This window comes from Triturus cristatus, chromosome 4_1 (assembly GCF_964204655.1).
Source record: "Triturus cristatus chromosome 4_1, aTriCri1.1, whole genome shotgun sequence".
Taxonomy (NCBI): domain Eukaryota; kingdom Metazoa; phylum Chordata; class Amphibia; order Caudata; family Salamandridae; genus Triturus; species Triturus cristatus.
Window position 1 is genome coordinate 619,021,779 of NC_140585.1, and position 15,852 is coordinate 619,037,630.

General features: G+C 47.9%; 1 protein-coding gene across 6 annotated transcripts in view; it reads left to right on the forward strand.

The window, feature by feature from the left end:
* PPP1R12A (protein phosphatase 1 regulatory subunit 12A) overlaps positions 1–15,852 on the forward strand; it is a 1,183,401-nt gene that overhangs the window by 170,142 nt on the left and 997,407 nt on the right. The window lies entirely within an intron of this gene.

A 15,852-nucleotide genomic window follows, 5' to 3' on the forward strand; every position in this document is an offset into this window, starting at 1 on the left:
ACTCAGCCAATACTCCCGCAGCTGGAGTTATGGGGGTGGGACCAGGCCTTAGGGAGATGAACTGCAAACCGGGAGGCAGCACATCGCGACTGTTACTGCCTGTGATGCCGGGCTACTGGGTTGTATTCCTACCATGAAGCTCAGTTGCCGCCTGTTGTTTTCTACCCGGCCTTTGCCCCTTCTATTCAATATTCATGCCCATCCTGGTCCCTGGGGCCCTGGGCTGGCATTGGCCTGGCCCGGCCGGCACTATTTATTGCACTGGAGGCTTAGGCTGTGGGAGGGAGAGAGCCGGGATGCGAGCCGGAGAGCTCGAGAGAAGAGTGACCAGGACAGGAGGACCAGGCTGGTGGGACCGGCTGCAGGAGAGTTGGGGAGAGTTACCCGGGATGGGGTCCACTGAGCTGTGGCAGCGGTAGGTACACTAGGCTTGGCTTTGTTTATTTGTTTTTAAAAATATTCTTATTAATGCATACATAGTAGTGATATACTCAACAATTAAAATTCATTGAGAAAGGAAAAAACAAAGACCAAAGAGGAGCGAAGGAAATCAGAGTAATAAATAATTTGGTCCCAACACCCCCCTGTCCCCAAGACCCCCCCCCTGTCCCGACCCTCCCACCCTGCCCACCCCCTTGCAGTTGGCCTCACTCTGTTTTCTTTAGTTCAGATATAAGCTGTTTTGTATTTAATACTTCACCCATTCTTCTCAATCCATCTAGTCATTGGTGCCGAGATTTTCCGGCCTTTTGTTCGGGAGCGCGGTCCCCTTCTTGCATGTATGGCCTTTTCCAAGTTATAATTTGCAAGTAACTGTGAAAGCCATTGCTGGAACCCAGGGGTATTAGGATCTAGCCAAGCAGATGCTAGACATAAGCGCAGGATCGCCATTCCAATAAACACTAATTCTTCCCTGGGCTTCACCAGCATGTCCTGAGCTACCCCTAATCCTATCAAGGTCGGCGAGAGAGAGTAGTCCACTCCTAAGGCCTCTTTAAAGAAGCTGGTAATTTCTTGTTTTAGCTTACCCACAGGAAGCAAAAATGTGGCTAAGATCTGCCGAAAATAAAGCGCAACGAGGGCAAAAAGTTCCTTTCCCCGACCCCCATTTAGCAGTCCTTTTCGGGGTATAATACAGTGAAAAGCATGATTTATAATGAGCTTGAAGCCGGGCCAGAATTAAAATATTCTGTGCTAACTTGGCTAATTGAAAAATAAACTTTCCGGAATTCCAGTCTCCGCTTTCCACTTTAACGCCTGATCTTCCATGTCAACTGACATTAGTGAATTGAAAAAATTCTAAACTACTCCAATAGATAGATTTCTATTCATTTTTTAATTTATCTATAATATCATTATTGGCAAACCCTAACGGTCCTCCCCCTTTCTTATTTAGAAAATCCATAATTTGTAGGAATTTTGAAAAAAATCTCTCCTATCTTGCAGATACAATTCTCCAAGGTTTTTGAAGGAGACTGGAGACAAATCTTGCTGGACCAAAGAAGGCGCCAAGCTTAGTCAGACCCGCTTTGCACCATTTTTCGATAATTGGGCCTTTATAAATCTGGCAGGTTGGGGGGATTGTTGCATAGTGGTGTGTAAACCTCGATTAGATCTTGCTGCCACGCCTCCCTAGTTTTATTGAGTGTAGTGGGAGTGTTGTTACTAAGTGTTCGATAGATTTTTGTAATTTTATGATCCCCGAAGTCTCCCATGAAGACCTTTGCCTCAATGGGATTACATTCAAGAATCTCAGTTAAATGAGATATGTATGGGGTGAAGGCATGAAGGAACTGGAGGTAGCGGTAAAATTGTGTGTGGGGCATATCGTATTCAACTTGGAGATCCATAAAAGATTTGAGGGTACATCCATGTACAACTGCCCCCACCATATCTATCCCAGCCTCGGAAGCCGGAGAGATGTGTCACTTGTGGCAATTGTCCATTATTCCACAATAGTCTCCTTAGTTAGTCTCCCCCACCAGCCTATCTGATGGAGTACCACCCTCCAGATTGTAAAAATCGTTACTGTGGCAGGTGGTAGCTCACGATGCATCTCTGCTGAGTAAAGAACCCTGTGGAGGGCATTATCTCCCAGCGCTCCACCGCATATTCCAGGTCCCCACGATCACCATACCACCAATCATTAAGAACCAGTAAATGGGAGGCCATAAAAAATGCATGGACATCTGGGGTAGCCACACTGCCGGAGTATGTAGACTGGAAGCAGGTCCTCAAGCCCACCCGCAACGCACCCCCCCCCCCCCCCCCCCCCGAGAACCGAGCAAGGATAGCATTTAGTTGGCATAACCATGTTGGTTTTATCAGATAGGGATGATTTTGTAGCTGATACAGGAGACGAGGCAGGGAAACCATTTTAAAAATAGCGGATCTACCAAATAGAGATAGAGGTAGGTGAGACCACACGTGTGTCTGGTCTCCCAACTGTGTTCACAGGGGGGCGAGGTTCCTGGCCCATGACATGGCTTGAGGTGAAGAAAGATGTACACCCGGATACTTGAAGCCATCTGGGGTCACGACCACCTCGCGCGACCAGGCACCCAGCTGAACGCCACTCCGCAATGGCCACAAGAAGGATTTTCCCCGGTTCATGTAGAGGATGGTGGTCTCGCCAAAGATCTGCATGATGCGTAGAAAGTGCAGGCCAGTCCGGTCAACATCAGTGAGAGAACAATACATCGTCTGCATAAAGTGCTATGCGGTTGGAGATGCCTGGCTCCATAGCTAAAGAAACAGATCAGGGGAGAGCGGGCAGCCCTGGCGCGTCCCCCGCCCAACAGCGGAGCGTTTAAAGACCGAGTCAGCCACACGAACTGAGGCGGTGATGTCTGTATGTAACAGGCAAATGAGGCGAAGCAACCGGGGGCCCGATATTAAGGCGACCTAGCAGAGCGAAGAGATCGGTCCAGCTGAGGGAGTCAAAGGCCTTGTTCATATCTGCCAGAAGAAGCGCGGCAGGGGTATCAACCGCAGCGATAGCATTATGAGCACATCTAATATGTTGTGTGGCGTGGTTTGGCATAAATCCTGCCTGATCTGGATGGATTAGCTCCGTGATATATGGGACTAGACCTTGGCCAAAAGCTTAGCCTCCACATTGAGTAGGGAGATCGGGCGATAGAACGAGAAGTGCTCTGATGGACGTCTCGCCTTCAAGAACGCGACTATCTCAGCGTGGCACCAATCTGGCAGAAGGCTACCATGCTCCCAGGAAGCCTCCAGGGCCGCTAAGTAGGGTTTTAACAGTTGTGGGTGGTATTTTTGAAAGAAGTCGTGAGGGTAGCCATTCGGACCTGGTGTTTTACCCCCTTGCATAGCTAATAGTGCAAGCAAAAGTTAGTCTACCGACAGGGGAGCATCTAGCTCCTCGCGGACTGTGTCCGACAATGCGCGGGGAGGAAAGTAATCAATACATTTCTCTAAGGGCAGCAGGCAATACTTCCTGGGGGGCAAAGATGTCAGCAAAAAACGAGGCAAAGTTATCCGCAATAGCGAAAGGGTCTGTAAGTGTGGTCCCGTTGGGGCCACGTATACATGGAAGCACTTGGGGTCGCAGTGTCTGCAGACGGAGACGATGCAACAGAGCACCGGATTTTCCCCCCACTTGTAGATCCGGCTACGAGTAGCGAGCTAATAAAGACGGGCTTCATTGAAAAGCTCACTAGCGTACATCTGCTGCATCCTCACTAGTTGTCTACGTGCAGCTTGCCCCGCTGTGTCCCTACTGCCGTTCTCTAAATCAATGAGTTGAGCCTTTAACAACCATGGCGACAAACGCCACCAAAATTGATAATTTCTGGGGTCTATGGAGAGGAGGATGGACACCGGGGAGTGGTCAGATAGCCCCCTGGGAAGGATTGCAGCATCGGCCAGTCTATGGGTGTGTGGTGCCGTAAGAAAAATATGATCTAAACGAGAAAAGGAATCACGTGGCCTAGAGAAATCGGTGTATACGTGTGTGTCAGGATGTAGTCCTCCATGTGTCAACCCACACCAAGCCTTCAACCAGGGGGAACAGTTTGGAGTCAGGGGTCCCTGCAACTCGGGCTGTGGCACGCCATCTATCCCGTGACGGGGACATAACATCATTTCAGTCTCCCCAACTATAGTTAATACCGATGGAAGGTCGGTCCAGAGTGTCGTCAGCCTTTCCACCAAGGACCATGAGAGAGGGGGAGGGGCATAGACACTGCCTAAAACAATGGGCTCACCATAGAGCGTCCCATAGATCACTATAAATCTACCCTGCGGATCCAGCCACGTGCGGCTCCGAACAAATGGGACACTGCAATGTATGAGTATTGCAACTCCCCGGGAACTTCTAGTGAAACCAGCATGGTAGGTGTGCACAAAGCCGAACCGTCCCAAACACGGTGCCTTGGTGCCCGCAAAGTGGGTCTCCTGTAGGAAGAGAACACCTGCCCTGTGTCGCTTTGCCTGACGCAATGCAGGACCCTGTTTAATTTTATCCAATAGGCCATTGACATTCCAACTGAGGAATCAGAGTTTTCTACTCCCGACCTTGGCTAGATCCTGTGACATAGTCTGTGGTGACATACATTGAAGCATCTGATAATATGGACGACAGTAACAATCTCAAAGTACAAAGAATAAAAGACTTGGTGGCAAAAATAATAATAATCATCAACCAGAACAAATAACCCCTCCCCTCCCAATACCTCAGAAACAGTAGAAGTATCTGTCGCGGTGAGCATCATACCACTACCCCTACGGGGGCAAGGCACTGTCTCATACCAACGGTTCCCTATAATACAATCTCCAAAGAAACGTTAAGTTCTCAAATGCTGAGAGGAAAAGGAAGGAGAGAAGGCCACCCGTAGGCCCATGTTAAATACCATCAGCATTTTAGACAAACCCATCTGAGTACTCATGTTCCAGTTCTATGATAGTAGGACCAGATGAAAAATATGGAAAATGAGTTCGAGTTCACCAGCCTGTCTGGGCCGCACCAGTCCATGTCTCGCAATCCTCAGTCTCCACTGTGCACTGACGAGGAGTTCCATATACCCCAATCATTCTGGTATCTGGAGGCACCTTGAGACTTCGAACAACGCCTTGAGCGTGATCTTCTGTTTAGTTTCCCTTTATTCTTAGGGAGCAACAACGTGGCCTCACTGGATGACCACTCTGAATCAAAGCATGGTGGAGTATGTGGCTTGCGCTTCCGTCGTTCAGCTGTCCAGGCAAAGATCTCCTCTGGGGTGTCAAAGAAGAGAGTACGGGACTTGTATATGAGCTTCAGCCGAGCTGGGAAAAGCAAAGCGTATTGCAGCTTGAGCTCCCGCAGTCGAGTTTTGGCAGCTGTTAACGACTGCCGACGCTGTTGCACCAGTCTTGTATAATCTGGAAAGATGGGAATAGGGTGAGAATCCTGTTGAAGCCGGTATGCCAATCTAGCCTGTGCGAGAACCGCGTCTCGGTTGTGGAAATTAAGGAATCTCGCTATAATGGGCTGAGGCCTGGCCCCTGGTGGGGGCTTTTGCATCAAGGCAAGATGGTCACATTCAATAATGAAACCGGAAGAAAAAGACTGAGAGATCCAGCTCTGTATCCACGTGAGGAGGAATCATCCCACAATATTATCCTCGCACCCCTCCGGAAAACCTACAAAGCGGAGATTGTTCCTCCGGGCCCTGCCCTCTGCATCCTCCGCCCTAAGCACTAGCCCCTTAGTGATGGATTCCAGAGAGGACACCTTATTTTTCAGGGAAGCGACCGAATCCTCTGTAGTAGAGTTCCGGGTTTTGGCCTCAGTTATTCTGTCGACCGCTTTGCGGAGGTCCTGACGGAACAACATGACATCTGATCCTACCGCCCCAATCTGGGCCCCCAGCGCATCCAGGGACTGTGTGATCCCTGCCATCAAAGCAGCGTTATCGGGACCAGCAGGGCCCTGACTACTTGGATCCGGCGATTGCGTCCAAGCGTCCTCGGTTTAGTGCCATGTTGCTTATCATGAGTCATATTGAGTGACAGCAGATAGGTCCCCTCAAGCCAGTGAAGTTCTGTATGGATTGATGTGTGGCACACCCGCACCACAGTGCCACAGCTGCGCCAGTGGAAGCATCTGGGGGTGTGAGAGATGGAGAGGGCCCCTCCGCTACCAGCGGCAAGTCCGAAACAGGCAGGGAGGCCGGTTGAGAGGCAACCTTCACACAAGCCGCACCAGGACCTAGCCCGGCCACTTCCGCACACAGGCGACTCCCCACCTCCCTAATGGGTGCCCCTGCCAGGTGATGGTCCCTTTGTACATTGTAGTATGGTGGCAGGGAATATTCCGCAGATGTAGAGGCAATGGCACCAGCGTGCTCCAGAAGCGATATATACAAAGGCTCCACCTGATGTAGAAGGGGGGGCGGTCCCCCGCTGGATCCATGCAGACTGACAGCCGTACGTGGGGTCAAGTGCGAGCCAACAGTGAGGCTCCCCGCCCCCACCACTCCGCAGCGTTGTGTGATGGGCTTTAAGTCCGAAATGAAATCTCTGGTCCCGGCGGTAGCACACGCAGGAGGCCCTAATGGGGGGGGCCCTCAAGGGCAGACCAGGTTGTATAACGGGCTTCACGCCTGGTTCCCGTGCGCCGGGCCGGGACACACCACTACTCCCACAGCTGCCAGGAAGGTATAGGAGGACCACCAAAGACTCCAGGGAATTCCACAGAGAGCAGAGTAGGGAGGCCCCGGCAGGATCACAGTGCTTCCATGGGGCAGCCAGGAGCATCCAAGATAAGACCAGTGTAAGAGGAGGGGCCGCACACTGACTTTACGAAAGTCTCATGTCCACTGCAGAGAACCGCGCCGCATAGGTCCAAATCACGGTGATCCTCCTCAGCCGGGTCCAACCTGGGCAGGCACCACACCTGTCGGCAATGGCAGTCCGCGAGGGCAATTCAGTAGAGCTGCGAGGCCGAACCAGCGCCAGTCACCGCTGGCACCCCAGGAGACAATTAACTGCCCGGGGGAAGCAGGCAAAGACCTCCGCCTCCTTTCTGAACCCCGGAAAGGGAAGATGTATCGGGTCTGCGGCAGGGCGCACAGGACCGCGAGCCCCCAACCTCTGCTCACATCCCTCTCCGCATGGACCCACCGGATGACGCAGCCACAGCAAGGCGTCCACCCCGCGGTGAGGGTATGGCGGCGCGCTGCCGGATCTACGCAGGCCGGCCTCAGGAGTCTTCACCAGTCCGGTGGGTCGTGTACACAGTCCGGCCGCCAAGAGCCGCCGGAGACTGGGTGCAGCGCGGCAGAGGCCTCCGCATCAGATCCCGGCCTGGAGGCAGCCCGCAATCCGGCTCCACCGCCGGCGAATAAATCCCCTGGTGCAACCACGGCACGCCGGGCATAGGCAGGCACAATGCGGTGAGGGCTGCAGCAAAAGAAATGCTGATGGGGCAGGATATTTGAATGATGTGTTGGCGGGCCTTTAGAGCACGTCTAGAGCGTGTCCGCCATGTTGGACTGCTCGGCCACGCCCCTCCGGTGTCGGAATTTCTTCTGTCAGGGTCCCTAGTCTTCTTCTGTATAAGCACTACATTATACAGTACTGTGGCAGCCCAGTAATAGTTTAATATTTGGCTGGGCCAGTCCTCCCTGTTCCTTGGGTAAAGAGATATTTATATGCTCTTCTAGGTTTAGCGTATCCCTAGATAAATCAGGAGAGTAAGTCCTTAATTGCTTTAAGGCATTTGGTGTTAAATTCAAGCGGGGTTGAGCGCAACAAATACAGAAATTTAGGAAAAACATTTTGATAATGTGCTATCTACCGATGATGGATAAGTGTAAATTATGGAATCTCACCAAGTCTGGTTTTGTTTTAGCGATTAGCGGCTCAACATTATCTCTCACAATGTTGTCGATGTTTGCAGAGATAAAGGCACCAAGATATATTGCATTTTTTACTACTCAAGCGTCGTTAGTTGTTACGTTCTCATTATAGACAATTTGTGTTTTGCTATGATTGAGGGAGTACCCTGAGAGAGTCCCAAATCTCGCCACTTCTAATTAGATTTAATCTATAGTTGCATCAGGATAGGGAGTCACTAGACCAATATCATCGGCGTATTCCAGAACTTTGGTTTCCCAACCATGGGTTACAATAGGCCTAATAGCTCTGTTATGTTCCAATTGGCGTAAGAAGGGATCTATATATATTGCAAATAGTAGCGGCGAGCTTAGGCATCCCTGCCGGGTGCCCCTGGTAGTTTTAAGTGTCTGTAATTGCTCCATTAACAGAGTCTTGCCGTGGGACAAAAGTAAAGCATTGTGAAGGCCTGTAAAAGTCCTTTTCCGACCCTTGACAGTCTCCCATAAAAACGGCCAGGAGACCCTGTCAAAGGCCTTTTCTGCATCTAACAGTATTATTGCGATCGGATCCCTAGAGATGTTTGCAGCATTGAGAAGTGAGATGACCCTTCTGATATTATCCGTTGTCCCCCGCCCAAGTGTGAACCCATGTTGTTGAATGGAAATAACCTTATGAATAACAGAGGCCAAGTGTGTAGCAAGTATTTTAAAATAGATCTTACTATCACTGTTAAGTAGTGTTATGGGACACTAAAATCCGGGTTCCGATGGCGTTTTATGTTTTTTAAGAAAAACAACAACTTTAGCCTGTGACCAGGATTCCGGGGGTCTGCCGCCCAAGAATACATGAATAAATAGCTGCGTCATGCATTCTTTCTGCTGGGTATGCTCTCTAGGCCAGTAGCCTTACTGCTGGGGAGACTGTTGATGCACAATAATATATCTATCCATTGCGGGAACTCGTCCAGCTGAAGCTGATCCTCCTGTGAGAATCGTTCAGATGGGATCTGATAAAGGTGAGCCACGACGTCCTCCAAGTTTTCTACCATATCCTCTCAATAAAGCTTTTGATAGTATGAATAAAAAACCTACTCTTATTCCAGCTGGGTCTGAAATCAAACCTTTCTCAGGATCTTTGATTTCTGCAATTATATTTCGAGTTGCTTTTTGCCTAGCTCTGACAGCAAGATGATTACCCACCTGTCCGCGACACTCATAAGCTTCCTCCTGCCAAGCTACCAGTTTGTCCGCAGCCCCTTTAGCTATTATCTCTTAACTGCTGACTGAGCTGCTATTACTTTTGCCTGTGCCTCCTCGTGATCACCCCCAGTTCAAAGTACTGTGATCAATTCTTCCTCTGCAGCGGCTAATCTGTCTTGAGTATGAGTTATCGCGTAAAATTCAGGATAATGAAAATCTGAGTGTTTCCCCACGTATTCCTGCTTTAAGAGTATCCCATACAACTTTGATTCCAGCGCTCCCTATATTCTCATTAAGAAATTGTGGAATCCACACCCTCCTAAAATCACAACAATCCTCATTGAGAAGGAGGACACGTTTAAAGCTCCATGTGAAGGCACCCCCGCCCTTAGGTCCTCTCCCCTTGAGCTCTACAATTAGGGGGTTGTGGTCAGCCAATATACAAGGGCTTTTCTCAATTGAACAGCCATGGAGTAAAGTATGAGACACTAATATAAAATCTATTCTTGCATGTTTGTTGTGTGGGTAGGAAAGGAAAGTAAAGTCAGGATCTGTAGGGTTTTGCCAGTTCCAAAGATCGGTAAGTGCATGTTCCATATAAAGTGCCTTTAATGCCTGGAACACCTTTGGTTTACACCCACTGTAGTCCCATCCTGATTCCAAGCTTATACTCTTATCAGCGGGCAAATTTATATTAAAATCCCCAGAGATTACCGGGAGTGGCCAGGCAGCTAATTCCTTATTAATATGGAGAAACACTGTCTGGTCGTCTAAAGTGCTGCCATAGATGGAGCATATAGTGATTGGATCTCCATTATTCCTGCGGCATTCCGTGATTACACATCTCCTGAGCTGGTCCACTGCTTTGAGTCTGAATTGTAAATAGGAATTAGCTGTCAAAATTGCAACCCCGCGTGTCCGTGTGTTTTGATTCGTGGCCCCACTGATGTGTACCCTAGCGTCCCTAATAAGTGTCTGCACGCTTTCAAAATGCGATGTGCGCGCACCGTGCGCGCACGGCGGAACAAAATCATACAAAAAATAGAATTAAAAATCAAATTTGTGTTTAGATGTTAGGTGGCTCTAAAAAGAGCCGTCGTGTTAATTGAGGAACAGAGGAACAAAAAAATGAAAAATATTATGGGGTGCCGCATGTGTGCTGTTGTATCTTGCTCTCTATTAGGGGAATGCTGGTGTCACCATAAGAGAGAAGAGCATTGATGAAGTGCTCGGCTGAGCTGCCGATGATATGCTCGGCTGAGCTGCTGCGGATGTGCTCTGCTGAGCTGCTGCGGATGTGCTCTGCTGAGCTGCTGGAGGGTTGTCTCTAGCAGCTCGAGCAAAAGCCACAGGATGTACTCCTTTAACGTGCCTGATCATAGTGAAAATACTAAATGAGTATTTCTTTTTAGGATCTCCTCTTGATAAGACAACACCACAAATAGTGCAGGTGACTTTAGGAGCATTCACCTTCTTCTGCCCCACTGGAAATGTAAAAAATTGCCTTATAAAAGAGTCTTTCTGTTTCCTCTGTCTCTCAAGGGTCTCCTGCTCACTCCCAGAAGATGACTGCTGCTCTGCCATTCTCAAGTACTAGAGTACTGGAAAAGCTGCTCACCTCCTTCTCCCAGGGAATCAGAAGAAATAATGAGGGGAGTGGGTGTGGTGTTGGAAGTTTCTGGAACTGAAACTACTATAAACCAATGAAAAGTGTTGTTCCTAAAATCACATGACTTGCCGTGGGCGCACGGAGCACGCGCGCATGCGCGCACGGAGCACGCATGACGTACGCATGCGCACGTGGAGCACGTACGCATGCGTGCACCGTGCGCGCTCGGTCAAAATCCCTTTAAATAAAAGCTATTTTTTTTTTTAAAGTGTTTAAGTTTATAGAAGATATTAACTATGCTGTTAAACTTTATCCAAATAAAAAAAAAAAGAGCTGAGCCATTCCATATTACAGGATAAAGTCAATCTAAAACTATATACATAGGTAGCTTATTGTAAAATAAATATTTAAAAAATATAATACATTCATAAATTAGTATTTAAAAAGCCTTACAAATTTACTTAAAAAACCATAGGTTTCACACACGTTATAGTTGGGAATTAGCATTTAAAAAACCTTGCAAATTCACTGAAAAAACCATAGGTTTCACACACGTTATAGTTAGCAATTTGCATTTAAAAAACCTTGCAAATTCACTGAAAAATCCATGAGTTTCACACATGTTATAGTTAGCTGGACATTTCACTTGTACAAAACCAATGAAATTCCCCTGTTATAGTTAGTTCAGCTAACTATAACTTGTGCGCCCGCAATCCACTGCTGATGACGTCACATATTACATTATTCATGACATGGTCAGTGTCATCACTCATGACATCATTGATGACATCTCAAATGACATCACTGATGACATCATCCAGTGAATGTGTGTTTTTCTGAAAATTACATATGTTTTATATATGTATATCTCAAGGTTGATGGACGAATAAATGGGTATATAAGTGTCTAAATGGATGATTTGTTTTTGAAAAATTGATTGTATAACTGACTGAGTCAGGAAATCCACAATTCAGAAGCCTGCCTACCTGCTGGTGGTCTCGTTTGCTGGTCTGCTCTGTCGGCCAGCGCTGCTGTTGCCGCTGTGGGGGTTCCTTCGGCCACGTCTCTCCCCTGCCGCCGCTGCCATAGGGGACTACAATACCCAGACTCCCTAGCGGACCCTCACGTCCTGACGCCATCTACGCGCCCGGAGGCGCTCAAAGGACCGAGGCTCCCTCTGGGGAGCGGGAAATCCACAATTCAGAAGCCTGCCTACCTGCTGGTGGTCTCGTTTGCTGGTCTGCTCTGTCGGCCAGCGCTGCTGTTGCCGCTGTGGGGGTTCCTTCGGCCACGTCTCTCCCCTGCCGCCGCTGCCATAGGGGACTACAATACCCAGACTCCCTAGCGGGCCCTGACGCCATCTACGCGCCCGGAGGCGCTCAAAGGACCGAGGCTCCTTCCGCGTCGCGGGACGCGCGCGGGCGGCGCCGGGCTGAGCCCGGGCAGAGGGCGGGCCGTCTGAGGCCGTCGGAGGACGAAGGAGGTCGGGTTGGGACTATCCCTTAACATCTTGTTATAATCGGTTGATCTGGGGTGAGTCCTGTAAAGTACTTTCCTCGGTGTTGTTATATATCCTTGTGTGATATGATGAAGGGGTCTACCAAACCAAGCACAAGGGCAGCGGGCATGGGGACGTTGGACAATTTTTTAAAACAGGCTGAAACTGCTGTAGTCAATGAAATAGCCTTGGTTGAACGACGTCTGTCCCTTGACCCTATTGGACACCCAAGTACTTTGCTACCTCCGGTAGACATTTCCAATGTACCTCCGGCTGTAGTGTATCCCTGTGTGATTTCTAATGGGTCAATTGTGGAAAATTGTCACCTGATTGCTACTGCCCCCTTATTTACAGATAGTACAGCTTCCTCACCTGTGGCTATACACACTAGACCGTCCAGGGCCAAAAGCGACTTGACGACTAAAGGGGGGAAAATTGTCACGGGGAAAAGAAAGGCTAACAAAAACCCAGAGGGTAGTCGGAAACAGGCGAAACAACCTAGGACTAGTATTATCGCCTTAGGGACGGAACGAACTAATAGTAGTTTCCCTCATCTAGATAGAGTGGATCCGGGTGAGAAAAGGTGTGATTGCTCTAATTTAGGCACGGACAAGAGTAGGGAGACACTTATGTCAAGCCTTGTCACAACTATGGATGCTCAACTTAGGTCACTTACCCAGCCCTTAATGGATACTTTGAAGCGCATCGAGGATCGTATCAGTATTATCGAAACTCACCTTAGTATTAGGGCGCCTAAGACAGGCCCAAGTACCACGGTGGGGGACACACTCAGTACAGTTACGGCCTCCGTTGATAGATTGCTGAATTCAATGATTACCCCATTACAACAACCAGTTCTTCCTGTAGTGTCTAACAGTATGGGACCTAACATTCCCCTATCGTCACGAGAGATCCTGAGAACCACACATGGAAAGGAAGGGCAAACACAGATCAAGGGGGGGGGGGGGGGTCACATTCTTCAGTACCCCAACGTGGAGGGGATTTGGCATTACACCTACCAGTAGAGGCATGCCCTTACACTATAATTTTAGCTAATGTCACCAAATTGGAGCCTGATAAAAAGGAACATTGGACCTCCCTGAAAAATAAGGCTCTCCATTATTTGTCGAACAAAACGGTCCTGGGTCATCACCTTGATAATCATTTTATGATGATTAGAAGGGTTCCATGGGTGGGCAAGACTGTTAAACACTTAGAGGGAGACTGTATTGTTGTAAGTTTTAGATCTCCCAGGCTGGTGAATGATATACTGAGACAGGCAGGGTCATTGAGAATCCATAAAGAGTTTGTGAATGTTCTCCCATTGGGTTTTTTTTACCCCCCATTTCATACCAGACCAACCCTTAACGATCAACCCAATAGACTTGGCCCTAATAATTTTGCTGTCCCAGTCTCGAATAGATTTGATGTCTTTTCCAATTTGGAAGAAAATGAGTGACTAGGGACGACCCGAGAACAAATTACTACCCCTGACATACGGGCTGTTGTCCCTGAAGCCGGGATATCGCCAAGTAATGTTCCCATTTCAGTAAGATTAAATCAGGGATCACCGGGTTTTTTATCTAAATTGATCACCTGGAACATAGCAGGTTTAAAAAGTAAATTAGACGACCCTGCTTGGAGAGAACTAATTGGTTTGGGTGATATCATTGGCTTGCAAGAAACCTGGGACACAGAGGACACGCTGAGTATTGATGGCTATGTTAGCTTTTTTGTAGCTGCTACCCCGACTAGTATGGGGAGGGCGAAGGGTGGGCTGGTCACATTAATCTCGGCAAGTATTCCCGGGTCACTGACCCAATTAGAAACAGGCTCGCCAAATTGTTTGGCAATCCAAATTTCGTTGATCGAGGGATCAGACATTTTAATTGTTAACTTTTATAACTCCTACGATAGAGTTGCCACGACTGATCACCTGACCGAGTTAAACAGTTTTTTGAACGATCACAAGGAGACTAACAAAAATAATAGTAAGAATTGTCTTACCATAATAATGGGTGATTTTAACATCCATGGTTGCTCACATAAGTGCTTTTCCGCGGATCCTCTGGGTCCGACTGAGTCAGGGGATGCACACTTTGAACATACAGTGGCGGGAGATCTTCTCGAAACTATACTGGCAGAGCATGGTTTGTTACTCCCTCTTATGGAGGATGATAATATACCCACTTTTAAAGGAAATGGGAAAAATTCAGTCATTGATTATATTTTTGTTAGTTCAGTTTTTGGGGTTAGTATCAACAGTTACATGGCGACTTGGACCCATTTTAGCGACCACAATCCCGTGATCCTCACTCTTTTGAACCTCTATAAAAAACCTGTTACATCCCAGGTTAGTATGGATAAATCGGATATCCGTCCTACAGATCAGGATCGCAGAATTAAATGAAATAAAGTTATTCCAGGCGATTTTTATAATAATCTAAAAAGCAAGGTAGGACCTGAGTTAAATACGTGCCTGTATTCTGAAGCAGGGAATGAAGAGGTTCTGGTGGCATACTCTGTAATCTGCTCGCAGATCTTTGCAGACCTAAGATGCCCAGGTAAACATAAGGATAAGGCCGAGCTGGGGTGGTTTGATAAAAATTGCTCAACTGCAAATAGAAAGTTGAAGGCCGCCCTAAAATGCAAGCCTGTGAACAGGGTTATTGTTGCTGGGCTGAGGAAAGAATATAATAAAATCCTGGATACCAGGAAAAAGAAGATTAGGGAGGACGCATGGGAAGAACTCTCTTGCGTGGATGTCCTCAGAAATAGTGCCAAGTTTTGGTCTGTGGTAAATAAACCCTTTTTTCGTGATAAATGTAACGACCAATTAAATTGCGGTATTGGGAAACAATCGTGGCACTCCCATTTTAAGTCAGTCTATGAAATGGGCACCTGTGGGGAATTGAGTACTTCTTCCCCCATGGTGAACCCATATACTTTATTAGTCTCTAAGACAGAGGTGGCTGAGGCCATTGGGAAGATGACAAGTAACAAGGCTCCAGGTCCCGATGGTGTCCCAGCGGACCTCTTTAAGTCTGATCTTGAGACTTGGTCCATAGTATTAACAAATGTTTTTAATAGGGTATGTATCGCAGGTATTCCGGACAGTTGGTCCGAATCTGTGATCATACCCATTTTTAAGAAAGGTAGCAGGGGGGATCCTAGCTGTTATCGGCCTATCTCCCTTATTGATTCAGCAGTGAAGGTTTTGGGGCGCGTGGTTCTGGGCAGACTAACAGATTGGCTTGAAGACACGGATACCCTTTCGTGCCTACAATATGGGTTCCGTAAGGGTCGCGGGACCATAGACCAAAGCCTGAACCTTCACCTATGAATAGGCAAATATACCATAGCTAAAAAAGGGACGTTATATCTAGCGTTTATGGACTTGTCCTCGGCGTTCGATCGAGTAAATCGTTCGAAACTATGGGGGTTACTCCTTAAATGTGGCATAGATGCAAAAATTGTGTATTTCCTTGCGGATCTACATAGAGACCTTACTGCCACTGTCAGATATGATCGCCTGGGTAATTGCACGGATAAGATTGGAATCACTAATGGCGTTAGGCAAGGTTGTATTTTAGCCCCCCTGCTTTTTACACTTTATATTAACGATTTGGGCTCTGTATTAACTGAGTCATGCAAGGATATCCCTAGGGCGGGCAAATACTCCATCCCGGCATTACTATATG